Source organism: Microcebus murinus, chromosome 28, assembly GCF_040939455.1.
Source record: "Microcebus murinus isolate Inina chromosome 28, M.murinus_Inina_mat1.0, whole genome shotgun sequence".
NCBI classification, from domain to species: domain Eukaryota; kingdom Metazoa; phylum Chordata; class Mammalia; order Primates; family Cheirogaleidae; genus Microcebus; species Microcebus murinus.
Window position 1 is genome coordinate 5,822,240 of NC_134131.1, and position 26,253 is coordinate 5,848,492.

A 26,253-nucleotide genomic window follows, 5' to 3' on the forward strand; every position below is an offset into this window, starting at 1 on the left:
ATCTTTTTCAAGACAAGCATCAACACCAACCACAAATTTCTTGACGCACCCGTTGGAATCATCGACCTTGCACAATTTAAAATTTTGCACCGTGGAACTCACTGACTGAATGCACTTATTGATAGAAACCAGTACCTATTTATTCTGTGTCCTGCAAAGGCAGGACTTTATAGACTTGTCATCTTGTTGGTGTGGGTTACTACACATCTAGCGTGATAAAGAAGTTGAAGTGTTAGCTGTAAGGGAAATTTCTGGAGAAAGAATCATGACAACAAATCAGAAAAAATAAGAAAAAAAAATCAGACTAAACCAAGCACGCCACCTACTTTCAATGCCTCTAGTAGTGTGGATTGCAAAGCTGACAAAATGTTCATTTTTGCTGACCTTAATAATCTGCAGTGTGATGTGATGTTTTGGGACATGACTACGTTAATACTTTTCTCAATGGAGTCACTTGCTCATGCATGAATGATGAATCATTCTATAAAAGGTCAATTTTTACTCATTCATTCTAGCAAAGAGAGTTGTCCCTGCTTTCAAACCCCAATTGAGAGCTTAGTATAATGTTTTTCCCAAAGGATCTCTGCAGAAAGAAGAATATGGAGGACAGCTTGATCAATCCGAGAGATTAGAAACTATTCCATGACTAACTTCTGCTTGGGAGTGGGTCTCTGCAGAAGCAAGCTCTGCAAGTGCTTTCTTTACTCATTTATGTTTTAGTTTGTAAACTCAAAGAATGCACATAAATCCCACATGTAATCAGAGATGCAGTTGTTTATTACGACCAGGATTAGTAAAGAACAGGAACCCTTGGTACTACTAGAAGAATCTATGCTGAGTGTATCATGTGCCAAATCTCACTTACCCTTCCTATTCCTACTCTCTGTCCCCAGGGAAGACATCCTGAATGGAACAGGTGCACGGGCTCCTTTGCTCTACTGGCTTCTAGCTGGGACCAAAGTCAATGGGACGCACAAGAGGAGAAGCAAGGGAGGGAGTAGAAATGAGGCCCAGATGTGTGTCCCCAGCTCCCTCCCATGGTAATGCCTCTTGATAGCAGTGGCCCCCAGAGATCACAGCTCCCCTCTGGATGGCCCTCTTCACAGAGTGACCTTCTAGGTTCTAGTAACATCTTCCTCTTCTGCCCTTCAAGACAAAGGCTGGTCACAGCATGGCTTCTAGCCCAGGTGACTGCCCCATCCTCTTTCTCCCCACACACTAGGGGTCAACAAACTATGGCCCAGGGGACAAGAGATCCCACCCAAAGCCTGTTTTTCTTTTACTGGAAGACACACCCATTCATTAAGGTACTATCTGTGTCTGCTTTTACCATAGAGGAGCACAGTTGAGTAGCTGGAACAGTCTACAAGGCCTGTGAGGCTGGAAATATTCACTGTCTGGCAAACTTACGAAAGTTTGCCAACCCCTGCCCTACACTCTTCCCATATCCGTGAAAACAGTCCTCTTAGTAATACTTACTAACCACTCCTAATTTATCTTAAGGGTGCTATCTGTCTACTCCTGGGATCCCGAATGATACAGTCCTCAACTACTTCTACAAGGTAGCTTTAGTTACTATAAATTATTCCCATTACACAGTGGACAAGGAAATTTAAGATCCTCTTTTCTTATTTTTCTGAAACAGAGTCTCACTCTGTTGTCTCAAGTAGAGTGCCGTGGCATCATCACAGCTCACAGCGACCTCAAACCCCTGGGCTCAAGCGATCCTCCTGCTTCAGCCTCCCGAGTAGCTGGGACTACATGCATGCGCCATGACTCCCAGCTAAGTTTTCTATGTTTAGTAGAGACGGGGTCTCACTCTTGCTCAGGCTGGTCTTGAACTCCTGAGCTCAAGTGATCCTCTTTGCCTTGGCCTCCCAGAGTGCTACCAGGATTACAGGCGTGAGCCACTGCACCTGGCCTAAGATTCCTTTAGGAGGAAATGTTTAGGTGAAAACGAATGAGAGTGAGAATGAGTTATACGTAAAAAATAAAAAAAAGTCTGCCCAAAAGGGGTTTACAGAGAGAGAGAGAGAGAGACAGAGAGAGAGACAGACAAACAGATAGACAGACAGACAGACAGATGGGGGTGGGAAGAACTAATTGATTTTACAGGTGAAATGCTAAAAATATGTCAATATAGTAAGGATCCAGGCAGGGGTCTTCGAACTACGGCCCACGGGCCACATGCCACTGAGGACATTTATCTGGCCCGCCGGGTGTTTTTGCCACCGCTGCCTGTCCTGCTTAGCAGCCGACTCGTCCCGGGTCTACAGTGCGCACGTGTGGAATGTGCACCGCACTCTCCAACGGCCTGGGGGACAGTGAACTGGCCCCCTGTTTAAAAGTTTGAGGACCCCTGATCCAGAGGATCCAGAAGGATTTTTTTTCTTCTTATTTAAAAGATAAACTTTAATAGTAGCCAAAAATCCAAGTTTGCTTTTAGAGGCCAATGAGGAACCCGCCTGCCTTGCCATTTCCTGCTCTTTCAGCTTAGCTATGAGAAACATCCATATTTCGGTTAATGAACTGGACAGGTGTTAGGACAGAATTCCGGCTCCATCCATGAACTGCGAGAAAAAAATTACATGGGAACTTGGTTTGCCAAAGGAAAACATCATGGTTAAACGCAGTTCCTCTTAGCCAGCCCCTACTCCCTACATTTTGAAAAAACTCAGTCATATCCAAAGATAAAAATTTTCCAACATACACTAATTCTGGAAGGCCCCTGGTATGGTCTGAGAGTTGTTGTCCTCGCCAAATGCATATGCTACGAGCTAATGCCCAATGTGATACAGTCTTAAGAGGTGAGTCCTTCGGGAAATGATTAAGACAGGAGGCAGCCACCCTCGTGAATGGGCTCAGCGTCCTTATAAAAGAGACTCAAGGGATCCCTTTTGTCCCAAGTGAGGACACAGCAATGAGGCATCAACTCTGATGTAGAGAGCCTTCAGCAGACATTGAACCTGCCGGCACCTTGACCTTGGACTTTCCGGCCTCCAGAACTGTGAACAGTAAAGTCCTGTTGTTTATACATTACCCAGTCTACAGTATTTTGTTATAGCAGCAAAAAAAAAAAAGGGTAAGACATTCCTACTCCATGGGGCCTAAGAGCAATACACAAGCTACTGTCAGATAATAACAATAATCAATCGAAGCTACCAGTTATTTAGCACATTAGATGCACCAAGGCCCGTATGTGCTTCATGTTCGTTTTTTTCATTTACAGATTCCAACAAGCTTATTTTTAAAGTACTACTATGATTTCCGTATTTCAGTTGAGAACATGGAGGGGAACAGGTATCAGCCCACATTTGTAAAGCTTTTCTGAACGTGTGGTCCGCTGGGAGCTGGTCCCGTATAAGCGTGGGCCTCACTTGCTACAGGAGAAAGCAGCCTGTCCCAGGGGACCTTGTGCCTGGCTGTACAAGGAGACAACTCAGGGGCTATTCCATCACCGCTGCACCATCATTCTTGAAACTCCTAGTGGTTTAAAGCTATTGATGTGGTCCCAACCTTGACTGGATAGGCAGACTGTTTGCTCCATGGGATCTATTCTAGTAGCTATGAAGTATGTGTGTGTGTGTGTGTCTATGTGTGTATGTGTACATGTGTGGGTACATTTACATCGTAATATTTCGATTAAGCTCCTTGAGGCCTCTATAGAGAACATTATAGATTCCAAACACCATGGAGAAGCAGTGATTCCAGATGACCTTGACCCATGAAAGGCATTCCCCGAGCCTCCAGCCATCGTTTCCATGCTATCTGGCATCTTGGACCCTTCATATCCTGTGAAGTGTTCCTGTGTGTGTTTGTTTATCCGGTTGAAAACTGAAAGGCCACGTCAGGATTGCGTTGATCTTGGCCGAGGGAGAGTATCAGTTTTCAGGGCTTTGTCCTAGGACCTTGCAAAGAACTTAAGAATGCCTAACAGAGGTCTGTGGGTGGTTCCAAGTGTCCATGAGTCCCTTGAAACTGTGCACACGCATGGGCGAGGTAGACAGAACGAGAGACTATGAGGATGAGCATTTCTTTGGCAAGAAGATCCAGAGCACTCATCATATCCTTTTGGGGTTCAGTCTCCCCCAAACCACAAAGAATCTCTGCCGTGCAGCCAGCTCACGCAAGCAAGCTGGCCCAGGCTGGGAGGCAAACACGTCAGCATTTTCCTTGCTCTTCCTCCCCACGGGCTAGAAGGTTTCGTGTCACTCTCCGTACTATGCCCCTCACTCACCACTGACACAGAGTGACCCTGTGATGTCAACGGCCAGTGGTCCTCCAGAGCCCAATTTGACACAGAGAAGAGAAGGCTGGATTGGACTCCATCCAAATGGCTTAGTTACTCAAGCGACAACAGGGCCCCTTCCGTGCTATGGCTGTTTCACCTGGGACGTGACCTCTTGACGTCCAGCCTGAGACCCCAAATAGGACTTTATTTCATCTTGACTTCAGTCTGCCTACAAGAAGTGCACATGGACCTCATCCTACACCTCTTTGCACATCTGTGGCTGGGTAATTCTCCCTAAATGACTACGCTTTGTTATTGCATTATTGTTTCCTATCTTGCTTTATTTATAATAATAAAATTCTCTATTTCTAGGCCGGGCGCTGTGGCTCACGCCTGTAATCCTAGCTCTTGGGAGGCCGAGGCGGGCGGATTGCTCAAGGTCAGGAGTTCAAAACCAGCCTGAGCAAGAGCGAGACCCCGTCTCTACTATAAATAGAAAGAAATTAATTGGCCAACTGATATATATATAAAAAATTAGCCGGGCATAGTGGCGCATGCCTGTAGTCCCAGCTACTCGGGAGGCTGAGGCAGAAGGATCACTGGAGCCCAGGAGTTTGAGGTTGCTGTGAGCTGGGCTGATGCCACGGCACTCACTCTAGCCTGGACAACAAAGCGAGACTCTGTCTCAAAAAAAAAAAAAAAAAAAATTCTCTATTTCTGAAATACCATACAACTGCTTTTATAGCATTTGGTCAACAATTTTGACAGAATGTACCAGAAGCAACCAGTAACAGGTTTTATTTCAGTAAATAAAACTTTTTGGGGGGAGGAGAGGATAAATTGGGGGTAGTTTAGGGTTCACTCAAGCATAAATTCCAAGGTTCAGACATACTTTTATATACAGAACAACAGACGAACACAAACACATAAGCAACACTCTTTTGGGATCCTTCACAGAATCGTGTGCGTATTTTGGGGGTTGGGATGGGGGCTTTCTCTCAGTCCGCTGAGTAGGTAAAAAGAACTAACAGTCTGCTCAGTATGTTTTCTAATTTTCGCCACATTTTAAAACAAACACACTAAACACTCCCCTTGCTATGACCATATATATCCAACGATCTCATGTTAGTCTTTGAATAAACGTGACTCTACTTTTAGAAGACACATCTACCAATCACCAGCCTTGGAATTTGTGTGGGTATGTCTGTGTGTGGGTGTGAATGTGTCACCATTGACTTATGTATATTTTATATAAAAATTATTTTCTGATTACAAAGAAATATTTGCTTTTTGAAGACAATGAAATTTTAAAAATTCTATGAATGTATATGATATTCAACTCTTTTGGTCCCCAAGTTCCAGGACTATAGGAAAGATGCAGAGGGACATCATTATAGTCCTGTTTGCGGATCCCAAAGTACAAAATAATTTAAGGATTTATCAATAGACGTGTCACTGAATAAACTGGACTCAAAACAAGATGATGAAATAGCATGCATTTATTAAAACCAATGACTTATATCTTTATGCACTGGAAGAATATGCATATAATACAATGTTAAAGAAAACATGTCAGAAAATGAGTACAGTAGGACTTTGTCTATGTAAAGACAAGGATAAAAAAAAGAAAAGAAAACCAGACGTGTTTCTATTTTGTACAGTCACGGAGAAGGTATGGAAGGCTTGGTGCCGGGCTGCAAACAGCTCACCTTGGGGCTTGGGAGGAAGGAAAGGAGAGGAAGGCAGGTGGAGATTGGTCTTTTTCATTTTCAAATTTCTGATGTTTCAAAGACTGCGGCAACTCCACAGAACATTTTAATTTGGGGTGGTGCATTCAATGTAAGATTTTTTTTTTTTTAAAGAAAGAGAACTCTATACTGTAATAAAAAGATCTCAGATTCCATTCCTTCCACCCTGTAAGCTAAGCTACTGCTGGCAACTTGCTGTGTGCAAAATCTCATTATTTCTTACACCTATACTAACAAAAAGAACTTTTTTTAGTTGGTTACTGTTATTTTTTTATTACGATTTATAACATTATAATAATAACTATTATTATTTATAACATTAGAATCTCACACAGAAGATCAACTATTTTAGTTAAATGGGAGTATGGGACTCAAAGCTCCAAACACTCTGCTTCATGAAAACGGAAGTCTTTAAAACAAGATTTATATTTTATAGGTATATATAATTGGTTATAAGCTTTTATAATGTTATTGTTTATGTGCACACACACACGCACACAGTCTTGTACTATGCTTGTTCACTTAATGAGGCTTCAATAATGTCCCGCTGGCCTGGGACCTGGCTGGGCAGAATGGAACAGAAAAAACAGCACACAGAGCCAGATGTGGACTTAGACTCTGTTCTTCTCAACGGACAGCCAGGTGACCCCTAATGAGGCACTTAAGTGAGTCGCAGAGGTGTCACGTGCACAATGAAGACGGGGCTACTGCCACACTGGGGTTGTGGGGAGAAGGAAAGGGAGCAGCACATTAGGATAACCCAGCTCACAGGTTACCAACTCACTGCATACAGGAGGCTCCCGACAAATGGAAAACGATCAATAATCATAATGTGATCATAATGTCACTGAATATTTGCTATGTGCTAAGAACTCTTCCAAGAGCTTCTAAAATCTTGAGATGTATTAACTCATTTAATCAGCACAGCTAACTTAGGAGGTACCATCATCCTAAGTTTTGCAGATGAGAAAACAAAAGTCCAAAAAAGCAATTTGCCAATATCACCCAGCTAACAGTATCAGAGCTGGGATTCGAACCCACGCAGCCAGCGCACCCCTTCCCTGCTACACTTACCGCTGCTCAATAGTACGACTGTGGCGAAATTTTATGGAAGTTCATAAGCATTTCTGTGGACCGTGTAATAACAGATTAACCACGCTAACTGGAACAGCCTCAGGCTGTTTGGGGTCAGAGACCTTTTCAGTTGGGGACAAAAGCGTGAAGTCCCCACACCAGCCCACCTGTGATGGTCGCGCTCTCTCCCCATCTCTCCCCGTGTGGCCGACCAGTCACACTCTGCAAAGGGGACAGCAGCCAGGAGCTTCTCTCTGCCCCACGAGCACTGCCAGCACACAGAACAAAATCTGCCATCAGAAAGGGAGAAAGCTCCACAAGTAAAATAGGACAGGACAGGACGGCCTCCAGTCTGCACTCACCTGAGACCACAGTCCTTCACTCTGTCACTGCGGGAGTCTGTGCCCCAGGTGGCCAGCTCATGACAGTGAATATCTCCTTAACTTACGGTGCAGTGAATGGTCCCCATTAGACTCTGGGCATGGGAGTCCTGGGACCAGATAATTAAACACACAGGTGACCCTAATGTCATGAAAAAATGACTTATTTCCAGACACCAGCGACATTTAGCAATGTGTCTACCATCACTTTTCAGTGCTCTCCTAAATAAAATCAAAATGACACTTTGGTTTCCTTAAACAGGTTCTAAAAGACCTTAACAGGGGTCCTCAAACTATGGCCCGCGGGCCACATATGGCCTGCTGAGGACATTTATCCGGCCCGCAGGGTGTTTTTGCCACCGCTGCCTGTCCTGCTTAGCAGCCAACTCGTCCTGGGCCCGCAGTGCGCACTCTCCAACGGTCTGAGGGACAGTGAGCTGGCCCCCTGTTTAAAAAGTTTGAGGACCCCTGCCTTAAGATCTACCTTTGGCTGGTAGGTGGTCTGTAACATGAAACCACCAACAATTAGCTGTATGCTTTCACTGCTAATGCCAGGGCAGTTCTTTTCTGTCTTTGACAAGGCAAGGACATTCCCCCTGTCTGGTGTGGTACACGATGAGAGAAAAAAAGAAAGAAAGAAAGAACAAAAAAAAACCCAGGCCAGTTATAGCCTGAGAGTTTTACTTCAAAGCTCCTAACGAGCAGAATGTGGCATCCTTGTTACAAGAGCATGTTCTATGGTTGCCACTGAACTTCAAGGTGCCAGGGAGATTAAGCCATTAATAGAAAGATGAGGAATAGAGAAAAAGAACCACTTCCGCTCAGGAAAACAGGACAATGACAGGTAGACCTCTGTCACTTTGGAGTTGAACTTGAGCAGCAAAAATACCTTTTGCCCAATTAAAAGTGGCTACGCTTCCAGCACAAGTTAGCAACGTTTATTTCTTCAGGTTTTCATTTTTTTTCCCCTTATCTTGTGCTGTTAAAAAGGACAACTTTTATTTCTTAATTGGCTGGTTCTCTATGTAATGGCATACATGTGCACAAATATGTATATGGGTCATGGATAAGAAAACAAATGAAAGCTGATTTAGGGAGAAAAAGGAAACGTTTATTACTAATAAAACCACCTAGATTTTTTTTTTTTTTAACGTGTGTGTTTGTTTTAAAGTCACTTGTAACAACCATTTTGATTCTTCTAGTGTTATTCTGGTTTAGATTCTAGTGTTACTAATGGTATGCCATTAAACAACAGCACTCCATGGCATTCTTTCCAAAGTAAATGCAAACACTGCATTGCATTTTATCATTAATATGTTCATTCTTGTTAGGATATCAGCTAAGCAAAATGCTACATTAAACACAGTAAAAATTACCGATATATGTTAACGAAAGCAGTTACTAATGCAGAAAGCATACCACAATCCTTTTAACTTGTGTAATTGAGGTATCACTCACTAAAAAAAATCTATTTGCATGAATTCTTTTTTTTTTTTTTTTTTTTTTTGAGACAGAGTCTCACTTTGTTGCCCAGGCTAGAGTGAGTGCCCTGGCGTCAGCCTGGCTCACAGCAACCTCAATCTCCGGGGCTCAGCGATCCTCCTGCCTCAGCCTCCCGAGTAGCTGGGACTACAGGCATGCACCACCATGCCCGGCTAATTTTTTGTATATATATTTTTAGTTGGTCAATTAATTTATTTCTATTTTTGGTAGAGACGGGGTCTTGCTCAGGCTGGTTTCGAACTCCTGACCTTGAGCAATCCGCCCGCCTCGGCCTCCCAAAGTGCTAGGATTACAGGCGTGAGCCACCGCGCCCGGCTATTTGAATGAATTCTTCCATCCCACACCCCAAAAGAATAAGAGAAACTGCACTGTTTTTATCTTCTCCTTTTTAAATTGTTAACGAAAAGCATTTTCCCCCCCAAAAATAAGCTATTTAAATGTGAGTCCATGCTGCCACCAACTTCCAGAGATGACATTTCAGCTCTATAGGTTGGCTGGCATATAAACACACTAGCAGATGCTCCACTAATTCTAAACAACTTTAGTTTCCTTTCTTGGCCTACATGTTTAAAGGAAAAACTGAGACAGTTGTTCTGTATACTAGTTTCACCATTCTAAAGTTTAGGAACTTAAGTTTGAAAGTGTTTGTCAGCAAACGTTATTAGAAAACACACTGGTGATGTCCATTAGGAAACTTCTACTTGATCTCTTCATTTCTATTAAGATTTGCATTGTGTTCGGCTTAATACTCATTTCATGAGAATATTCATCCATTTTCAGCTTGTCACCTTTTCTCATTAGTCCAGCATAGAACACAAACCTCCAACATTTTGGCAAAAAGATAGCAGTAAAAAGGTAAAAATAAATCTGTTCACTACAACAGGCTTTAAACATCATCTTCCTCATCATATACCTCTTGGGGTGTGTTCCGGTAGCAGGAAGCCATGAAGACCATTCCCAGGGCCCTAGTTTAACACCCTCTCCTTTGCAATCCCTCCAGAGAAGCCCTCAGAAAGTTCCACTGTGGTTTATTGCTGCACTGAGACTCTGGTTTAATTAAGCAACTGTGGCAAAGGAATTATTTCCTGGGACGTGAATGCAAATTCCATGGCCACAATAGTGACTAAACTTCCATCGAAGAAAATAACCACACTCAGAAGTGAGCAGAGGCATCTTCCAGAACTTAGTTGCTATTGATTTTATGTTGGTAAAACTGGCTCCAACAGGAAGATAAAGTCCAAGTCAACGAGGAAGGAAAGGCCAAAGGTGACTGTTATTACCTATTTTCCAATATGGTGGCAAAACCAACAGCTTCATTAAGCAAAAAGCACAACCGCTAAAGGAAACTGAAGACTCTGTTTTGCATAAAGTGAGTTAACCAGAGATAGCACAATTTCCTAAATCTTATCGCTGAACACGACTAAGAAAAATGTTTAATTAAAATATGAAGACTGGAATTCATACATGTAGCAGACTTTTAAAGTTGAACTTATAAAACCCAATGTGGTATACCAAAAATTAAACTCCTGATTTTCTTAAGATGTCATTATATTTATTTTATTTTTTTTTTTAAAGCAAAATTAGGGCTTACTTATGATCACTCTCTAGCAAGCCCATTTACTCCCTTGTTTCCAAATTAAGAAACTCTCTACTCCTGAATTCCTCCTGGCCCTGGTAGAGATATCTATTTTAACCTACTGCTATTCCTGTACGGACAGCTGGTAGATCCCACCTGTCTGCAGGAGATGTTGTCAACGTATCAAATGTCCCCAAGGCCTCATGACATACTGTCACCTGCCTCGAATGCTTCTGATGTTACACTGCCTGCAGTTTTACCCTCAGAAGTTGGTCATGTGACTTGAAAAATCTATTCCCTAGTCAGGTGACAGATATTTCCTGATCAAATACTCTGTACCAGGCATGGCTCCAGCTACTGGGAAGATAGGATGTACTGAGCTCAGTGTGTCCCTGCTCTTGAGAGCTCACATTCAGAACAGAAACTTTTCTAAAGAAGACAGAAGAATGGCCAACAAACATATGAAAAAATGCTCAACATCTCTAATCATCAGGGAAATGCAAATCAAAACCACAATGAGATATCACTTAACTCCAATGAGAATGGCCTTTATCAAAAAATCTCCAAACAATAAATGCTGGCGTGGATGCGGAGAGAGAGGAACACTCCTGCACTGCTGGTGGGACTGCAAACTAGTTCAACCTCTGTGGAAAGCAATATGGAGATACCTTAAAGCGATACAAGTGAATCTACCATTTGATCCAGCAATCCCATTACTGGGCATCTACCCAAAAGATCCAATGACACTCTACAAAAAAGACACCTGCACTCGAATGTTTATAGTAGCACAATTCATAATTGCAAGGCTGTGGAAACAGCCCAAGTGCCCATCCATCCAAGAATGGATTAACAAAATGTGGTATATGAATACCATGGAGTACTATTCAGCTCTAAGAAACAATGGTGACATAGCACATCTTATATTTTCCTGGTTAGAGCTGGAACCCATACTATTAAGTCAAGTTTCCCAAAAATGGAAAAACAAGCACCACATATACTCACCAGCAAATTGGTATTAACTGAGTAGCACCTAAGTGGTCACATAGGTACTACAGTAATAGGGTATTGGGCAGGGGGGAGGGGGGCGGGTATATACATATATAATGAGTGAGATGTGCACCATCTGGGGGATGGTCATGCTGGAGACTCAGACTTGTGGGGGGAAGGGGGGAAATGGGCATTTATTGAAACCTTAAAATCTGTAGCCCCATAATATGCCGAAATAAAAACAAAATGCAAACCTCATGGGGATGCCTCACCATAAAACCCAACAGACACTGGATTCAGAAGACTTTTTAGGTATAACTGAACTACCTTCCCCAACAGAATCTAGAATGTGCACAGTCATAACACAAGCCACACAAAGCATCCAAATCAAACATCAGGCTGATACAAATTCCTCGGCTGAAGGAGAAGTTACCTTGCACACCAAAGCGTTGCTCTCAGAAACAAGTTAGGCTTCCAAAACCCGGACCCGCGTCCCTTTGTAGTAAGTCCGTTATTACGCAAGTGACCACTAGCTAATGCCACCCATCTGTTGGCGGCATGCAGAGCTCATGATCTTTGCCTCAGCCAGGAAGTTCTCGCAAGTGGAGAGTTGACAGGTAGAGGAGATTATTTTTGCAAATACAGTCATGTATTCTAAAGCCAAATCTGACTCCATTCGTATCTCAACAGGTTGGACTTGGGACTCGCCATCAGCCGATCCAACAGATTCCAGGGAATGCCACCAGCAAGAGACATCCATCTGCTGTCCACTTGCAAGGTTCAGCTCTGTCCCCCAAAGCAGAGAGTTTTCAAACTGTGGGCTGCTGCCCTTCGGTGAGCCATGAAACCAACTTAGTGGGTGGCAAACAGCATTAAAAGAAAAAGAATAAAATAGAAATACCAGACTGCATTGCATGTGGTACAGATGAGCATCTCTCATGAAATTTTCCCCTTTTTCATGCACATATACCAGACCCATTCACATTTGTAAGTGATGCACTGGGTCACACACATGTAAAACACATGTTTCACTGTGGGTCAACGACAGAAAAAGTTGGCAGGATGCTCTTTCAAAGAGCAGTGTAGAATGAATTGCTGTTTGAGCTGTACTTATATCTACGCTTGGGTTGTGTACATTCAGTCAATAGCCACAACGGGAATGCATAAAGACAGTATTGTTTTTCAAAAATGTAATAAGTATAAAAACCAACAAAAGTTTGTTCATCAAAGAGGGATTCCCTGATTTTTGGCCCACGACATTAATATTTACTATGTAAGTTTTGGACAAAAGATAGAATTCTTCCTCTCTCTGTAATGGTTTCTAATCTCTAAAGGCTCCTCCTTTCCTCAACCAACCAAACCAAAGGAGCTACACAGAGCTTTCAGCTCACACTGGTCTACACAGCAGGGAAGAAGGTCCCATTATTGTAGGTGGCCCCAGCTGTGCTGTCGTGGGACATTGACCACGTGATGAGCAAATTATTCCATTGTCAATCTCCAATCTGTCTGATCACATCCAGGCGACAGATGCAATTTGGGGCTAACTGTAACAGAAAGTGAATACAGCCCAAGTAGACACATTGACACATTTTCACGGCAGGTACACACTCCTGAATACTACCCACAGGAGGAATAAAACAGAACCTGCACCCCGAAAACTCTCCTCAGGCCTGTTCCCAGCCACCATCCTGACTTCTCACCCCACTAAGTAATTCTGCCCTTAATCCAAGAGAAAAGAAAGCAAGACTCAACGATCAGAGTTTTCTGCAAGCAAACTATCTGGCTTAAATGAACTAGCACTACATTTTTGTTGCATTTATTTTTACTCCTATCTTCTATTTACAGCAAGTGAAAATGGCTTTCCATTTTGCAGTCATGAAACACAGTTTCCTTTAAAAATAAATGTATGTGAAAAGAATGTTGCTTAAGGAAAATGTTAAGTATTTAGCAAAACGGGTGGCACATACGTGGCAAAAACTGAGCATCTGGTACATGACCAACTAAAGTCTGAGAAACACTTATTCAGGTTTGCTGATCAGTGCAAAATGCTAAACAGGCTTCGCTGACCATCCTTCACTCTGATTTTCCTCAGATGAGGGTGGATTCTCTCCCTGCCCTATGACATATCAGAAGGACTGCTTTCCTCTTTTGCTTAATCTTGAAACAGTTCAATGGCCGGTCCTCCCAGGAGATGACATGATGTTATTTTTATAACCCTTTTGTCTTGTGTTTCTCCCAGGTTTCGTCATGCTTCATCAAGACTGGAAGATGCTAATTCAGAATGAAAGGAAGCACATCAAACTTCTCCTTGGACATGCACTATTTTGAGTTTTAAAAGATCACTTAGAACTGGGATGGATTATAACAAAAGGCCACAAACAGCTCCTGTTATTTTTTATTTTTATTTCGGCATATTATGGGGGTACAGATTTTAAGGTTTCAATAAATGCTCATTTCCCCCCCTCTCCCCACAACCCTGGGTCTCCAGCATGACCATCCCCCAGATGGTGTACATCTCACTCATTATGTATGTATATACTCGCCCCCCTCCCCCCTCCCACCTGCCCAATACCCTATTACTGTAGTACCTATGTGACCACTTAGGTGCTGCTCAGTTAATACCAATTTGCTGGTGAGTATATGTGGTGCTTGTTTTTCCATTCTTGGGAAACTTCACTTAATAGTATGGGTTCCAGCTCTAACCAGGAAAATATAAGATGTGCTATATCACCATTGTTTCTAAGAGCTGAATAGTACTCCATGGTATTCATAGACCACATTTTATTAATCCATTCTTGGATTGATGGGCACTTGGGCTGTTTCCACAGCCTTGCCATTATGAATTGTGCTGCTATAAACATTCGAGTGCAGGTGTCTTTTTTGTAGAGTGTCATTGGATCTTTGGGTAGATGCCCAGCAATGGGATTGCTGGATCAAATGGTAGAATCACTTGTATCACTTTAAGGTATCTCCATATTGCTTTCCACAGAGGTTGAACTAGTTTGCAGTCCCACCAGCAGTGTAGGAGTGTCCCTCTCTCTCCGCAACCACGCCAGCATTTATTGTTTGGAGATTTTTTGATAAAGGCCATTCTCACTGGGGTTAAGTGATATCTCATTGTGGTTTTGATTTGCATTTCCCTGATGATTAGAGATGTTGAGCAAAACAGCTCCTGTTATTAAATGCTTTTAATATTCTAGCCATGGCAAAAAACAAAAAACAAAAAACACCACACACTTGATATGGGCTTAACTTTCAAATAAACTAAAGGAGGAAAGGAAAATATCATTTCAATAGATATAGCAACTTCCTTCCTCGTCCTTTTCTCTCTGAATCAGTGAAAATCCCTGATTATACTGTTAAATCTAGTAAGTTTAGTAGGTGAGATTTTCCAAATTTCACCTAATAGATTTACTTAGTGTATCAAGTAAATTAACCTACACTTACTTATGAATAGGCTTGACAGGTAATTAAGTCCCTTTGTCAAAAATGATTTCCTTGCTATCACTTTACATAATACCACTTGCCCAAAGGATTCTCCTTTCATTTCGTACAAAATATAACTGAAGGTTACTAAACATGGACTATATTCAAAACAGCTTATAACTTCATCCAGTTTATCTTCTGTCTTTAGTGAGTGAAGACAAAATTTCTGGAGTTAACTAATGTGTAGCCAACAAAGTACTTGTACCCAGGCAGAAATATTCACAGATTCACATACATATTCATATAGCACCACAGACATACATTTTACAAGCTCTTTAACTCTCAGCAATCTAAAAAAATCTTATTTGTCAAAACACAGTACACTCAAAGGCTGTGGCTAACAATAGTCAAAGCATGATTTAGGATTTTATTAAAATGCAGATACCAAGGTAAGAAGTCTCTGAAAATGATTCTGCCAAACTGGGCGTGTAGAGTCCTTCTTCGGTTTGATTTTCGTCTCTTTACTGTTTTATATACCAAATGGAATTAGCCCTCCCTGTAATAAGATGCTAATTGGGGCATTTGAATGAAGAAAGTATAAACTTCACCAACTCTGTTACCATTATCCCTTAAAATGAAAGGGGAAAATCGTTCCCCCTTTTTCTAGCTTTCAAACTTACCCTTTAATAATCCAAGAAAATTAAGACGTCGCTTTATGGAGAGGATTAAGAAGTCTCAAGCTTTCAATAAAAATGATGGGATATTTTTTTTCTTGCTTGATTCTCTCTGTTCTCCAATTCCTTTATGACCAGCAATTCTATTCCAAGTCCTTATCAGATGTTCATATTATCTCACCCGGGGTTCTTATAAGCACAGTGTCCCAGATATTTCAAAGAATGACACAAAGCATCAGAAATCCAATAACAATGCTGCAACAAAATCATACTTAATCCCATTCTGCTTGCACTTCCTCCATTTCACTGAATCTGGAGTTTAGAACAAGTAATGAAAATATTACGTGTTCCTTATGCAATTTCCATGTTCCATTAGATTCTAGCACATAAGCCCTACATCCATTCCTGAATGATGAAACCAATAACAGTTTTTTTGGTCAAGATAATGCTTAGTATCAGTAAGAATTTCTGTAACCGTCTTTATACTTTACTGCGTTTTTCAAATTTTCTACTTTGGTGTATTTCATTAATAACAAGACTTAAAAAATGTCACACCGAAAAGTAATTCAATATAGCCTGCAATCTTAAGGGAAGCTTTGTCAAAGAAAAACGAACTCTTCACGAGTTTAAGAAAATCCCAGTGTTCCTCATGAGTCAACAGAAAAACAAAAATCCTTAATCTGTTCTGGCACTTATTTAAAAATAGCTGATACTGAACACATAATTGTTTGGCTTTATTTTTAGAACACTTAAGTCAGCACACATGCAATGAATTACCATGTTGCTCACACGAAGACATATATTAAGAATTACCCCTGATTGACCAATTATTGTGATTTATATGGCCTTAGGAAGTGGCAGCTCTTAATCTGGATTCAAAGTGTCACTAATTTCAAAAAAGAAATCTAAAACAAATGAAAACGGTCTATTCACAACTGTAATTTCGGGTTTATGAAACCGTGTCAGAACAGCCATCATCAAAGCACTGCTTTGCTGGAAGCCCTTCCAGCCTGGCCTCTAAGGACCTACAGGAAATAACTCAGTATAGCTAACCACCTGGTGAGCATTTATTCTGGGGCCAAACTTACAGTATTCAGACACATGCAATATTTTCTTTATTCGGGCAACTCTATGATATATATATCTATATATATATATATATATATAACATTTCCCACATTTTACAGAAGAAAAAGCAATGCTCAGAGATGATAAGAAGCTTGCCCATGGTCATGAAACTAGCTAGAGATGATAAGAAGCTTGCCCATGGTCATGAAACTAGCTAGAGATGATAAGAAGCTTGCCCATGGTCATGAAACTAGCAAATGGCAGAAACAGATTCAAAAGCTAATTCCAGAGTCCATGGCTCTTAACCACCATATAAACGGACTGCCCTTCTAATTAACATAGTGTCAATTATCTTCTTCTAAACGTAGGTCTCCCAGGTAAGTTCCCTAGAGCCAGGTACTACATATTAGCTCTCTACATATTCTGATCTATCTCATATTAAGCAGAACTAAGTGCACATCCAACAAACGAATGTCACCTGCTGATGGTTTCACTTCCACTGGTACCCTAAAAACTCATGCAACATGAAGATTTTTCCACAAGCCACAACAAGAGAACACTCTATATAATTCATCCCCCAACTCGTTTGTTTAAATCAATACCTAACCATATTTTGGATATGGGCTACATGTATCTGGCTAAGGGACCCTCAAATCAGCATGCCTGGAAACACTCATTTCCTAGCAAAAACTGTTGAATCAAAAGAACAAAAAAACTGTCTTTTTCAATTAGATTGTCAGCATCGATTTTGTTGCACCCTATTTGTTTCTCCAAATATTCAAAAATAGGAAAAAAAAAACATATTTAGCTCATTTTAAAAACAGACTTGCATTTTTCTTTTGGGGGGTTGCGGGGGGGATGGCTATGAAACCAAACATTGTTGGGCTTAAATTCTGATCCTGACAGCTCTCAAATGGCCCGTTAGGGCCAGCAGGAAAGCAGGAAGTGAGGAAAGATGGAAATGAAGAGAATCAAAAGAGCCACCAAGGCAGCAGAGAGTGCCACCCTCAGGAGAAAGGGGGTGGGGCTCGGTCTCTATGCAGTTCCAATGACCATCGAAATAGACAGAGACCGGGTAAAAGTCAGAGGTCTCCGCTGAGCAGCATGGTACTCAGCGTGGAAGACTAAGTCCATACCAGCTGCCTCTACGGTGATCCTCAAAGGAATCATTAATCCTCATTAGAAGAAATCATGCTGTGGCAGCTACCCACGCTGGAAGACTCAGAGTCCCCAGCCAAACTGGCATCATTGCAAATCGGTGCCTGCAGCTGCTACTCTGCCCTCAAGACTTCCTATCTGCAATGCCCATGGACAATTCCTGATTGTCAACATTCTCTCCGCCTGTTCCCAGCACCCTCATCTGTAGTCGCTGGGCTTAGTTTTTGCCTCCAAAAAGATGTCTGCCAAGTGCTTTGGTTTCCCCAGAGCTCTCTCATGTTATACGTGATTCATAGTTTATAATCGAAGGCAGCCCACTGCAAACACATCTTCCAAATTAAACGAAAATGCATCTAGCACTTTTTGTCTCTTAGCAACAGATGAAAAGACAAAAAAAAATTATTTTTTAAATAGATAAAGGTTATTGCTCTCAAAACCTCTATACTTAAAGATAAGTGTCTAGATAGCATGCGTAATGATGACTTCATATGAAATGTATTTTATCCGTATTGTTGTCAAAGGCTTGTTTTTGTTTTGTTGTCCTTAGGAAATCACCAAAGATTTCATCTTTTGACCTCATCTTCACGCCAAAAAACTGAATGGGGACACCAGTCACTTCTGATTTATTCTTGATTTTAAAATGCTTTGTGGATTATCTAATGAAATCTTTTTATTAAGGGATGACTTGGGGGGACAGATTTAAAACTTCTGTTGGAGTCTGAACTCCCACAAAAGCACACAGTGTCGACATAAAGTAAACTCTGATTCAAAAGGGCAGAAAATGGCAGAAATGCTGCAGATTTTCAGCACGAAATAGACGCCCGCTGATTTCCACACCTGGTGCCATATGCTATGAGCTTTTAGCAGTGAGAATGATGAGTAATTTCAAAAAAGGAAATACACAAGCAGGAGTCAGCTTTGTGGTATTTAAAAATCCAAAGAAACTTCTAACTCACCAAGTTTTTCAACTTCACTGTTTACCTGGATTACAAAAACAAAATAAAATGAAAAAACACTCACCCTGGAGAATTACAACATTACAGAAACACGACTTTACAAATTTAAAGTCTTCCATAATCCCACCCCACAAAATAACAATAATAACTATAAAATGTTTATTAGCTCAGAGTTTTTCCTGTGTGAAGACTGACATACATAAATGCCTCAAAAATAAACAAATTACATCATACCATATGTTCTAGTCTTCTTTTTCCCCATGGGGGATTTTCTGGTAAAACTGAAAAACCTGCCAGATAAATTCTAATAGAACTAGATAAATTAATAGAACTGCATATGTTCTATTTTTCACCTAACTTTTATGTATATCTGACTGGTAGGAAGTGATGTATGCTAGAAAGACGTTTATAGAAAGGCTAGTTTTGATAGCAAAATAATAATAATAAAATAATGGTATTAATAATAAATATAACAAAGTCTATAGATCAGTACAATGGGCTCTGTGTAGGCACTAGAAAGAAATTAATACCCAATATTTTTTAAGGCAACTACGGAGTAAAGAGGGAATATTTTGCTTTAATTGGTCACATTGTTAATTCTGGAAAGCATATCTCCCTGAAATAGTTCAAGGTTTTCTCAATGACCCTATAGCAGCGCCACATTCTTGCTACAATACATAACAAGAAGAAAACAGATCGCAGAAATATTTTGCTAACTTCTATATTTAGCTTTGGTATTAGGTTCTTATAGCTGACACAAAAATTTTAGCTTGGAATAACAACTCTTCACATTCATGCTTAATAGCAAAAAATCTTTCCCCTACATTATGTCCTTGATCCACCCAGACAGCATGACAGGTGGGAAAGACAGGTAGTAAATACCCTTCCCATTTTAGATATGAAGAAACTGAGGCTCAACAGTTAGGATACCAAGACCACAGAGTGAGTGGCTGGGTAGAGACTTAAACCCGGGTGTCCTGATTTAAGTCTCAGGCTTCTTTCTAACCCAACGTGTCCCTTCTAATGCTAAGGAGATCAGCTGCATTTCAGAGAAACATAATTCTGGTAGTGTCTTCTACTGCTGTAGTAGGCAATTAGGGTCAAGTAAAAGCAGTAAAAGTGGTTAGGGTGGATAGGTGGAGAGAAAAAAAAAAAAGTGCTATTTAATATAAAGGTGTTCACTTTATTTTACATTGCAAGACCGAAAAGATACACTGCCTTATTGAGTTCACAGTTGTGCCAGGGATAAAAGAGAGTCATTACTTCCAAATGACATTTCTGTGGAAAGCAATTTGGAGATACCTTAAAGCAATACAAGTAGGTCTACCATTTGATCCAGCAAGTCCACTACTGGGCATCTACCCAAAAGCTCAAAAGTCACTTTATGAAAAAGACACCTGCACTCGAGTGTTTATAGCAGCACAATTCACAATTGCAAAGCTGTGGAAACAACCCAAGTGCCCATCAATTCATGAGTGGATTAATAAAATGTGGTAGATGTATACCATGGAATACTATTCAGCTTTAAGAACCAATGGTGATCTAGCAACTCTTGTATATTCCTGGATAGAGCTGGAACCCATTCTACTAAGTGAAGTATCTCAAGAATGGAAAAACAAGCACCACATGTACTCACCAGCAAATTGGTATTAACGGATCAACACCTAAGTGGACATATAGGAGTAACATTTATCAGGTGTCAGGAGGGTGGGAGGGGGGAGGACGGGATGGGTGTATACAACCGCAACGAGTAAGATGTGCAACGTTTGGGGGATGGACACGCTTGAAGCTCTTACTCGAGGAGGGAGGGGGGGCATGGGCAATGTACGTAACCTTAACACTTGTACCCCCATAATATTCTAAAATTAAAAAATTAGGAAAAAAATTAGGAAATAAAAAAAAAAACACAAACATCATTTAAGTGACTTCATCTAGAAATAGCAAATGCACAACCACACTGTCACCCCTCTTCTTGTTTATGCCCAGAGCATCTAGTGATCATCACTAGATGGTCACCAAGTTCACCTTTACTTAACCCAGTCATAGCCCCAGAATCCTTTCAGGACACCATAACCCAGGGCTATGTCACTGCAAACCAACAGAAATTGGTATATGGGATGAAACTGTAGTCTTTCCCCCTAGAAATGGATGATCCATCTCTGGGCCTGTTTAGCAATAAGGTTTCCTGTATATAGTGACACCAGCTATGCATCACCTATTTTTGATTAATGTTAAAAATAAACATGTGAGGCTGCACCACTCTCATCCATGGATGCCCATTGACCACATTTGTCAAAGGAATGTGAAAAAGTTTGGTCAGTGGCAATAATTCACTTAAGAAGTAAAACCTATTAGTGTTAATTTGAAATCTTATTGCTTTCATTACCCAAATATATTGTTTTGACGAAAGAGACTTGGTATAATTCAAGCTGTGCTAAGAAGATTCCTTGTTAGCTGGGAAAGTAAGATTTTCTTACTCCTCTAATGAAAAGGGAAAATAATAATGACAAAATTTATAGCGTATTTTTTTTTCCTCCAAAACCAAGCTAAAAATTAAATGGGAACATTTTAACTAATGTTCACCACCAAGTTTTAATTCGCCAATAACATCGAAGCCAAGATGAGAAATTTAATTCCAAGGAAGAAAGTACATGGATCGCTATTTCAAAAGGCACTCTTTTAGGAATTACAAATCTGTAAAGAGGAAGAATAAAATTAACCTTGTGGACTTGGAATGAAATTGGAGGTATTGTAGGTAGCGCACAGTTTTCAAAATATACAGATGAATGGATGTAAAAGTAGAGAGGTACATGTTGTTATTGTGGTGTGTGCATATATGCGCTTATATTAATATGCACATATTAACATTTTCTAGCTCTGTCCACTGAGGGTGCCTAGAAACAATGAAACCTCAATCAGAACAAGCACCCTAGCACCCATATTTTGGTTTCTAAACACCATTCTCCACTAACTGATGCTACAGCTCCTTGGAAAAGTGCTGATTTTAGAACTGGGGAAAGGAAAAATAGAAGATTCGCCTGGAACATCTTATTATACTAGGAAATAGGAAAGTGCTCATAATAATGGGAACATGTCAAAAGGACAGAGGTTGAAAGCCTGAAAGAGTTCCATATGGCCAAAACTGGACCAATGTGACCACCAATTTATAAAAATCCACAAGTCTATATTGATATAATAGAAAGACAGACCGATAAACAGGCAGATTAAATAGTGGATACAGGAAGATTCCTTCTTATAGTGGAAAGGCAACGAATAAATGCAGAATGAAGGAATGGCGTTAGAAAACTCACTATTTGTCAATCATCACAATAACATTCAATTGAAAACCAACAATTGATGATAAAACCAGTATATGACAGTTCCAATTTTTGTTAAAGAGACTAAAGAAATATGAAAACAAATAAAATCCATGATAGGGGAGTTTCATTTGCTATAAAGGACCTTACGGGAAGAGTTAGCGAAACTGAATAAATTCTATAGATTATAATGCTACGCCAATGCTAATTTCCTGATTTAAATGACTGCACTGTAGTTATGGAAGTGAATGTTTCATTCCTCAAAAGTACACACTATTGTATTTAGGGATAAAGAGTAAAGAGGAAAAAGGATAAAGTAAATGTTGTAAATGTTAAAATTTGGAGAATCTGGGTAAACAGTGTACAGAAATTCACATCTGTAAGCCTGAAATTACGTTAAAGTAAAAATTTACAAGAAAAAAAAAAAAGAGAAGTATTCTATTCCTTTTTTTAAAACAAATGCTCCATTAGGTTAATTCGCATGCCATCCTACAATTTTAGCTGGTCTCAGAACTTTATCTTCCCACCTAACAAGGGGTGCGATTTTGCTTTGCTTTACCAAGTAGCCCAGCTCTGGGAGGGAAAGCATTGCTAATCCCTTCTAGTTGACCCTGTAACCAACCTTGTTAGAAATGACAGACCAAACTAAACCAAAAACAAACAAAAGAAGGGAATGACTGGTTTACACAAAAGCCTCTTGGCTTCCACGGCTTCTATGACCATATCATCAGGGATTCGAATCACAACACTTGCAAGATAAATCTGCATTTAATGAAAACTATACAAAATAACGGTTATAGGAACAGAGGGCTCAAGCCTCCTACTTTCCTTGCACCCAGAGAATCAACAGTGTCATCTCCAAGGAGAATAGCACCTAACCCACACAATGGCTACGGCGGTTCGCTGACCATCAAAAAAGGTGAGACTACAGCAACACAAACATGAGCTCAGTTCTCCAACCCACTTAGCTTGAAGACTCGCAAGAAATACAGATGTCAATAACAGCCCCTACAAGTTTCTGAGAACGAATCTGCAAGGGCGTTGAGCTCACAAGTCAAGCCATACCAACAAAAGTAGATGGAGAGAGAAATAATATATTGGAGGACCCATGCCTCAAAGTGTATTTGCTGCTTTCTTGGTAGGTCTCAGTTTCCCTGTGCTTTTCTCAGCATGAGCATCTTGCTAAGTGAGGTATTCATAGAACAAGCCAAACATTCCATATGGCATGTTGGAGTTACTTGGGGACAGAGTGACTCCACTCTTGTCTCACTGAGGACAGTGAGGTGAGCCAGTGCCATGGAGAACCAGTTTACAGAGAGAAGCTATGATCTCCACGTGGCACCTCCTAAGGGATTTTTGAGGATAATATTGGCCTTATGTGATATTTTTTTCCCTTTGCTCTATCCTAAATAACCTGTTTGTGGGTGAAGAAATCTGCTTAAGTTGCATAACCCACGCTTTCAGCACGGGGAAGATTCTTCCAAAAGTCTCAAACTATCTGAAAGAACAAATGCCCAGTTCCTTTAACCCTTTGCACTCGCTTGCTTTCTTCTCGATTCCTTTATTCTACTCAAAGATTTAATTTTTTTAAATACCCCAGATTTTACAAAGCGCGGCAGTAGAATAAAAAACTGGAGTTTCTTTTCATACAAACTTATTTATTTGGATTTCTTTATATTTCAAATTATCGATACATTCAAAGAGTAATTTTAATCTCTATGATTTCTCATGGTGTGATATTTTTTTGAAACATTCACCCACAGGAAGACCTGGTTTACATTCACACGTTTCGCAAATATAAATCGTCTCTCTTCTTCCTCCTTTGAGTTTTCTGTTAGCACAGACAACACAGTCTTTGTGTTTTTTGTTAGGGTGAGGTGTGATTATATGGAACTTTCCATCTAAACGTTGCTCTAAGTCAGAGGATAATAATCTACCCCTGGAAGTTAGTATACCGTCTCTGCATTTACATTTTACTTGTCCTTTCGTGCTAATGAAAACAAGAAAATATACTGGAAAAATAGACAAAAATCCCCCTCCCCTCCCCGTGGTGAAACTCCGTGTCGAGTGTGGCTCAACATACGAGCTGCTACCGATGCCAACCGTGTCGGGTCACACTCGACATCCGGGTGCAAAGGGCTAAGAAATCTGGTGGCATTAATGTATAGGAACCTTGCATTCTCTTTAAAAGATAGCTCAGAGAGCTGGAACAGAGGCAGAAAAATCTAAAACCACTGGGTAATTTATGGTTTCAAATGAGTATGAAAAGATACTTAGGGAGAAAGTGGATTTAGATTTCTATATGGGAACTGAGTCTATGCGATCAAAATGGGGTCAAAAGTTGTAAAAAGGGCCTGGGCAGGCTCACAGGTAACAGGGGTGCGGGGAAGACCCCCCCAAAATCAGAAGCAAACGCTTATTAAATCAGAACTTGTTGTATCTCGGTACCAGATGTGAGGTCAGAAGGCTGTGATGGCAGTTTGTCCATCCAGACCCAAGGCAGACAGGGACACAAGATTCCAGGCTTACTCTATAAGGTTGTCCTAGACTTCCAGCCACAGGTCTAGGACGGGTCAGCACAGGCTTTGTCATCAGGCCTTGGGAGCACCCAGGCAGGCAGCCCCTTTGGTAGCCATCCCTTAGGCTGTCTAGCTGGAAGAAAGGAACGTTGACAACTCTGTCCCCAAGTAAACTCAACTCCTGTCTAAAGGTTCTAGAGTAAGACAATTCTCTATCTCAGTGACTTTCCAGTAAGAGTGACTTTTTTTTTTTATTTTTTTGGGACAGAGTCTTACTTTGTTGCCCAGGCTAGAGTGAGTGCCATGGCATCAGCCTAGCTCAGACTCCTGGGCTCAAGCGATCCTCCTGCCTCAGCCTCCCGAGTGGCTGGGACTACAGGCATGCGCCACCATGCCCGGCTAATTTTTTTTTTCTATATATATATATTAGTTGGCCAATTAATTTCTTTCTAGTTATAGTAGAGACGGGGTCTCGCTCTTGCTCAGGCTGGTTTTGAACTCCTGACCTTGAGCAATCCGCCCGCCTCAGCCTCCCAGAGTGCTAAGATGACAGGCATGAGCCACCGTGCCTGGCCAAGAGTGACTTTCTTAGCAATCTGTGGGAGCATTCTTCACTGTCACGATAGTTGGTGTGTGTTCCAGCAATGGCAGAAGTCCCAAAACGCAGAGTCCCCTGCAATGAAGAATGATTCTGCTTCTGCCACCACTTGCATGCATCCCACCAGACATTCATGGAGGTGAAATAACAAACTTTTTATGATTATCTGAGCAGAGAACCCAGCCTGGTTTTACATACAAACACAAAAGGGTTTTTTTTTGTAGTTTAAATATCTACCGATTATACATCCACGTCCATAGCAGTGTTATTCACAATAACCAAAAGGTGGAAGCAACTCAAGTGTCCATGAGTAGATAAATGGATAAATAACATGTGGTGTATGCAGACAATGGAATATTATTCAGCCTTGAAAAGGGGAGACACCGTAACACAGGCTACAACGCGAATGAACCCTCGGGGCGTCAGGCTAAGTGAAAGCAGCCAGTCACAAAAGGGCAAATACTGTATGATTCTGCATATGGCATTTCTCAGAGACAGGAAGTAGAATGGTGATTTCCTGGAGCTGGGGGGTGAGGAGAGGGAACTCGTGTGTAATGGGTTCAGCGTTTCTTTTGGGGAAGATGGAAAGTTCCGGAGACGGATGGTGGTGTTGGTTATACAACACTATGAATGCACTAATGCCACAGAGCTGTGGCTAAAATGGCAAATTTATTGTCATGTATGTTTTACCATATGTATATTTTTGCATACGTATCTATACAGACACACACAGAAGTTTCCAGGAATGCAACTCCTGTGTCAATCAAAGGAAGATTGTGGTTTATTGTGCAAGAACAATGACCCGTTCACCACCGTGGAAATCTGCATCACAGACGGAAATGCCAACTCACAGTGCCTGGGTCGCCAGCGCCAGCCTCCCCAATCCGGCAGTATTCGTAGCTGGCCCGCCAGAGTGAGTCTGCACAGAGCCACGAGCATCTGATGTCCCCACAATGTCTTCTAATGTCACTGTGCTGGAGCATGCACATGCTAATACACACATTTCATTATAAAGTAGCTTCCTTTTGTTTTTTTTTT

At 41.0% G+C, this 26,253-nt stretch overlaps 1 protein-coding gene and 1 non-coding gene across 2 annotated transcripts in view; both read right to left on the reverse strand.

Annotated features, from left to right (window-relative positions):
- The window catches only part of PDZRN3 (PDZ domain containing ring finger 3), a 249,317-nt gene that overhangs the window by 197,790 nt on the left and 25,274 nt on the right, over nucleotides 1-26,253 (reverse strand). The window lies entirely within an intron of this gene.
- On the reverse strand, nucleotides 19,044-19,106 carry LOC142865034 (U7 small nuclear RNA). Its single transcript, XR_012915336.1, has one exon. It is a non-coding gene; the product is annotated as a U7 small nuclear RNA (small nuclear RNA).